Source organism: Abramis brama (genome assembly GCF_963993115.1).
Source record: "Abramis brama genome assembly, chromosome: 4".
Taxonomy (NCBI): domain Eukaryota; kingdom Metazoa; phylum Chordata; class Actinopteri; order Cypriniformes; family Leuciscidae; genus Abramis; species Abramis brama.
This window is the reverse complement of record NC_139966.1, coordinates 26,805,104-26,810,657: the sequence shown is the minus strand read 5'-3', so window position 1 is coordinate 26,810,657 and position 5,554 is coordinate 26,805,104. Positions and strand designations below refer to the sequence as shown.

At 38.4% G+C, this 5,554-nt stretch overlaps 1 long non-coding RNA gene across 1 annotated transcript; it reads right to left on the bottom strand.

Annotated features, from left to right (window-relative positions):
• Positions 1 to 676: 676 nt before the first annotated feature.
• LOC311080540 lies at positions 677 to 2,063 on the bottom strand. The gene is made up of 3 exons (XR_014605634.1): positions 1,649 to 2,063; positions 1,259 to 1,346; positions 677 to 1,169 (listed from the first exon to the last, which is right to left on the bottom strand). It is a non-coding gene; the product is annotated as an uncharacterized lncRNA (long non-coding RNA).
• Positions 2,064 to 5,554: the final 3,491 nt, after the last annotated feature.

Genomic DNA, 5,554 nt, shown 5'->3' with positions numbered 1-5,554 from the left:
GGATTAGGGGGAGCACGGTTTGGAGACGGTCAGTGGTGCTCCCTGGCGTGACCAGCTGTCTGCAGAGGTGTCTGCCCTGGAGGAGGTGCCAATTGACCACGACTATTTGTAACAGGCAAGTAAGAGAATTGTAAAGTTACAATGCATAAGGAAAAAATTTGAATGTTGTTGTATGTCGAAATATTTTATTTTAATATTAAAATATTTAATATTTTATGTATGTTGAATTTTTTTTATCCCTCTTTCTGAAAATATCTCAGTGAGATGGCAGCCGTTGATTGAGTCAGCCCTGCAAACCTGTTGAAATACAATGCAGTGGACAGTGGAAATATGCACTCAAACACTCTGGAGACCATCCCAGATGATGTCCCACCAGCAGGAGGCTTTACCAGGGTCTCTATTGTGGAGCTCATCCCAGTCCAGCAGCACCATCAGAGTCTCCCTGTTCAGCTGAAAGTGTCCATTTTTTTTCCAATCTGATTTATGTACCATTAATTTGAATTGTTTTCCTGTTGTTGTAAATATTTGTAAAGTACTTAATCATTTTCATTTTACATGCTAAAAAAAACATGTATACAAGTCAAGAACAATTATTTTATTTCCAAATGTATTTTTTTTTCAATTCCATATGTAAAACGTATTATAAAAATAAACAATGTACAAAAATTGCCTTGCCTCATTTACAAATAACTTAAATTCCATATAGGTTTTAACTTAACACAAACAGTGTACAGAAATTACTTTTTCATGTAAAAATAAGTGACAAAAAACAAATACCAAAACTGATTCAAACAAATGTAAATATTTTTTTTTTCGACCATTCTCTCCAGGAGAGCAAACAGTCTGTCCATTCTCTCCCTGCTCTCTTGTGCTCTCCTCTCCTCTGTTTCCCTCTGAAACCTCATGTCCTCCCTCATTAGCTCAAGGAGCTCGTCATGGCCCCTTTTTCTGGCTGCTGAGGTTGTCGGGGCGGCTGAGGCTGTCGAGGCTGCTGGGACTGCCCGGGCTGAACTTGGCCCTGGTTTGTCCTCAGGGAGGGAGGCAAATAGGACAGGGGGGTTGTTGGAAGGCCTCTGTCCCAAAACCTCATCCATGAGGACAAACCACGGCCAAGTTTCAGCAGTGGATTTTCCGCTCACCCCCTCACCTGTCCCAGGACACTTGCAATCCTAAGGCAGAGCAAATACACCATACCTGTTGTTAACAACAAGAACACCACAATACATTTCAGCAAAGATGTGTCAATTAACTTGCTTACCTTGTTTTTTTTCTTTAAGTTGTCCCATTTTCTTTTGGCCTGCAAGGGAGTGACCTTCCCCAGCAGGTCCATTTTCTCCAGAATTTTCCTAAAAAAGGAGAAAAAAGGAAAGAATTATGAAAAATATTAAGACAGGGTTGCAATCTTAACATTAGAAAAAATCACACAGCAGTACATGCATACAAAATACTCCTGGAATATATTTCTGGATCCTCAAGTTTGCTTAACACGTTTATATACAAAAAAACTACATAAGAGAAAGACCATTGCCTTAACTAGTTGTCTCATTGCTGTGGGCTTTGTATAGGGTGAGGGCTAATTTTTGCATACAAGAGGCAGCTAGTGGAAATATTACAAATGGTTAATGCCTTTAATGACTTTGACTTTTACCTCCAAGCCACAGTGGCCGAGTTTTTGGCCCCTGTAAATAAATAATCATGTTCGGCCCTTAAACGAATAAAGTCAGCCGTCTGCTCCTTGGTCCCTGAAACAAAAAGAATTACAACAGGTTTTGCCTCAGACCACCTGATAAATGAAGCTGCAGTTTTTTAGTTTAAGTTCAGGTTTTTTAAGAAACACCCCTGGGTTTTAACACTTGTTTCGCTAGCTATTTCAGGTAAATTAAACAATGTATTGCAGACACGCAAGATATGTTTTTCAGGGATTTTTATCTACCACATTTCAGATGGATTTGTGCTCCTGTTTTATTTACTTGAATATATCCTCCTTGAAATTCACTGCAAAAAATATTTTCTTACGTAATATTTTGTCTTGTTTCTAGTTAAAACATCTGAAAATTCTTAAAATCAAGAAGCAATTAGCCTACTAGACAAGTAAAACATTTCTTGTTTTGGGGGAAAATTAGGTGAGTATTGTTTTAAGCAATAAAATAATCTGATAATGGGTTAAGCAAAATAATCTTAAATCAAACTGAAAACAAGATTATTTTTCTTGTTTATTTTTTTCTAAGATTATTTCTCTTGTTAACAAGATTATTTTTCATATATAACAAGATTATATATATATACCAGAACAAAACCAAACAACTAAGCAAGAAAAGCATTTTGATATTAAATTTAGTATTTGCTTCATTTAACTCAGTTGATTGTTTTCACACAGGGGGTTCAGTGCTTGGTCCATATTCATGCTTTTAACACTTGTTTCGCTAGCTATTTTAATAAATTAAAACACAATACTTACATTTATAAGTGAATTCCTCAGCCACGACACTACTGACACCCGACATTTTTTTGGAATAAACTTGCGTGAAGTTGCGTCGTCACCGTTTATATACTGGTCGTCACCGGCGCGCTATGAATTCTGGGGAAGGGTAGGCCACGAAGTGTCCATTTTTGTATCCTTCGTTTGTCAGAGAAATGAAGTGCGCATTTGGCGGCGCATTTGAATGACATACCAAACTGGAGCAGCCTTCGTCGCGCCGCGGTGACGCAATCGGCCTTCGAAGCGTGCAGAGTTTGAATTGGGACAGTCTTCTTCGCGCAGCTGTGACGCAATCGGCCTTCAAACGCGGCGAATCAGTCTTCAAATACGGCCTTCAAAGGATGCAGTCTTCAAATTGGGACACAGCTACAATGTTGTGTTTTACACAAATATAAGTAGGCTAAACACTTTGCAGTTTTAATGATGTCCTGTATGAACAAAATGATGGAGTATGTTTTTATGTTTCCACTGTTCGATCGTGCCCGTTTCTCTCTCTCTGACACACACACACACACACACACACACACACATTCCAGCATTGCAATCTTGACATCGCAGCCAGTTCATTATGCTGCGTTCACACCAAACGCGAATAGAGCGTCAAATTCGCGTCTAGTTCGACGCTTGAACATTTTGAATCCATTCGCGCGTCCAAAGCGAATAGGGCGTGCGTATAAAGCGAGAGTACTTTGAAGCGAAATAGACACGCGTTCAGAGCTAAGGTGGGGCTACAGATTAGGTGTCCCCAGAGCCATAGAGAGAAAGAGTTGCGACACTCTTTGATGTCGCCGCTATGGCTGTCACGTGGTTCATGTAAGCCCCAATAGTTCCAAAACATACGCTGGCTGTCATGTTCTTCTATGGGACAGACAGCAGCGATTGCATTATTGAATGGTAAATATAAAATAAAACACACACCCAAGTACGTTTTCAGCTGTTATTGCATTATTGCATTTTGTTAATGTCAGTTTTGCATTTGGAGAGGCAGGGTGACAACGAAATACTGTATATTGCTTAGTGTTCATGTTCGCATGGGTAGTAGCACTGGCTTTAGCGGCTCTAACTTAACTTTTCCATATCATTCATCTGATGATGGATGTCTCATGATATTTATTTTAGCACAACTGGGCTGTATTAGGCTATTGATTCCCGTGATTTTGCTTATAAATTCCGATTCAGCCATTAGCCTACCTTCGTGATCACGCAAAGAGGTCTGCCGTGGCGGTCCGTTCAGAATTCGCTTAGAAGCTAGCTCACTTCTTCTGATGAAAGTGGCCACCCCCAGGACCACAACGTGAAACATGATCATGTTAAGACTAAAAATATAATTTTAAAATGAAGCCATACACATATTATCAAAACTATAACAGATTAAAAACGAATTTACGCTTTTATGTTTGGGTCTATAGGTAAATGCAGAGTGAAGATTTTTCTCTATGGCTCTGGGTTAGTGTACAGAGTAGGCTAAGAGTAAGGGTAGCTGTAACTCAATCCAAGTAACTTAAGCAATTAACTAACAAAACACTTGTAACTTCTGTTACAGCTATTGAGACATCAATTAAGCATGGCTGATACAAATGAAGGTTTTCAAATAAAATATTTTTTATTAAACAATGACAGACAACAAAAATGTGTGCTTGTGTGAGTGTGTGTGAACAAGAAAAACAAAAACCGGGGGCAGGTGGTCCATGAAACAGACAGGACTGGTGATGGCCATAACAATCCTAGAGGTCCAGCATTGTTCTCACAAGCCGCTTCACTTAAGACAACAAAACAAACGGTGGGATAAAGTGGGGCAAAGAAACCATAAAGAAAGGCATACAAATGAGATGGTCTGGCACAACTGGGTGCAAAACCCTTAAGCCTTGAATCACTGCCTGACATCAGGACAATTCAGAGGAGGATAAGGGAGGTTTTTGATATGCTGAGGCTAACGGGAAGTGGTGTGAGCAAAACTGTAAAGAAAGCTGTATAAATTAGATTATGTGCGTGAGTGGTGAGTGACCCAGCGACCAGACTGCCAGGGGCCATAGAGGACCTAATGGAGCAACTCAGAATGGAAAAGGAGAGAAGAGAGGGTGTTACACAACAAAACAAAATAATACATGAAATAAAATAAAAATATTTCAGTTAAGTCAGGAGAAAGATATTTATTTATCAAATATTTTAAGTTGTACAACTATTTACAAAAAATAACTCTATTTACTATTTACAGAACTCTAGGGCATCCCAGAGCCTAACCATTTAAAAAAAAAAAAAAAAAAATGAAAGGGTTTTATGAAAGGGACATCCTCTATAAAGCAGTAAGTATAGGGACAGTGGTCAATAAGGGGAGAAAATACAGTTAAAAGCAGACTCAACAGAGGACATAGCAGGTAGCGCTATATACTTGGGACAACCCAATCACAACATATTCGAACATCACAAACATACTGTACATTGTGTCATTACCACAACAGCAATCATTATAACAACCCTAAGCGAACTCAAAACATCATGAAGAGTGAGAGAGGAGGATCCTGGTTTGGTCACGTACTCTGACCTCTTACCTAATCCAAGTCAGAGGGACATTAGTGGTTGGGGAGAAGTTGTCACCCGCTCTCTGTGATTTTCAATGATGTCTGAGTTCTGATGGCTATTGGTTACAACTGACATTTTAATAGATCAGTGGTCATACCATGGTTGGATGTGCAGCATTTGGATGCTCTAATCGATCCAATAAGGGGTTCCATATGTTGTGTAATTATTTTAATATATTAAATATATTTTTATATATAAAATATATATTATTTTAATATATCTCTTTACATTTTTTCTTCTACTTAAAAACTATAATTTCGTTATTTTACTAACCCAACTAATGACTCATCCGGACTTTCCAATAGGTTGCACGTAAGGGGAAAAAAAAGTAGCTTCCACTTAAGAAGAGTTGTGCACTTTTAGGCATTTTTATTTTAAAATATCTCTTTACATAAATATTTTTTTTCTACTTAAAAACTATAATTTCGTTATTTTACTAACCCAATTAACGACTCATCCAGGCTTTCCAATAGGTTGCACGTAAGAGGAAAAAAA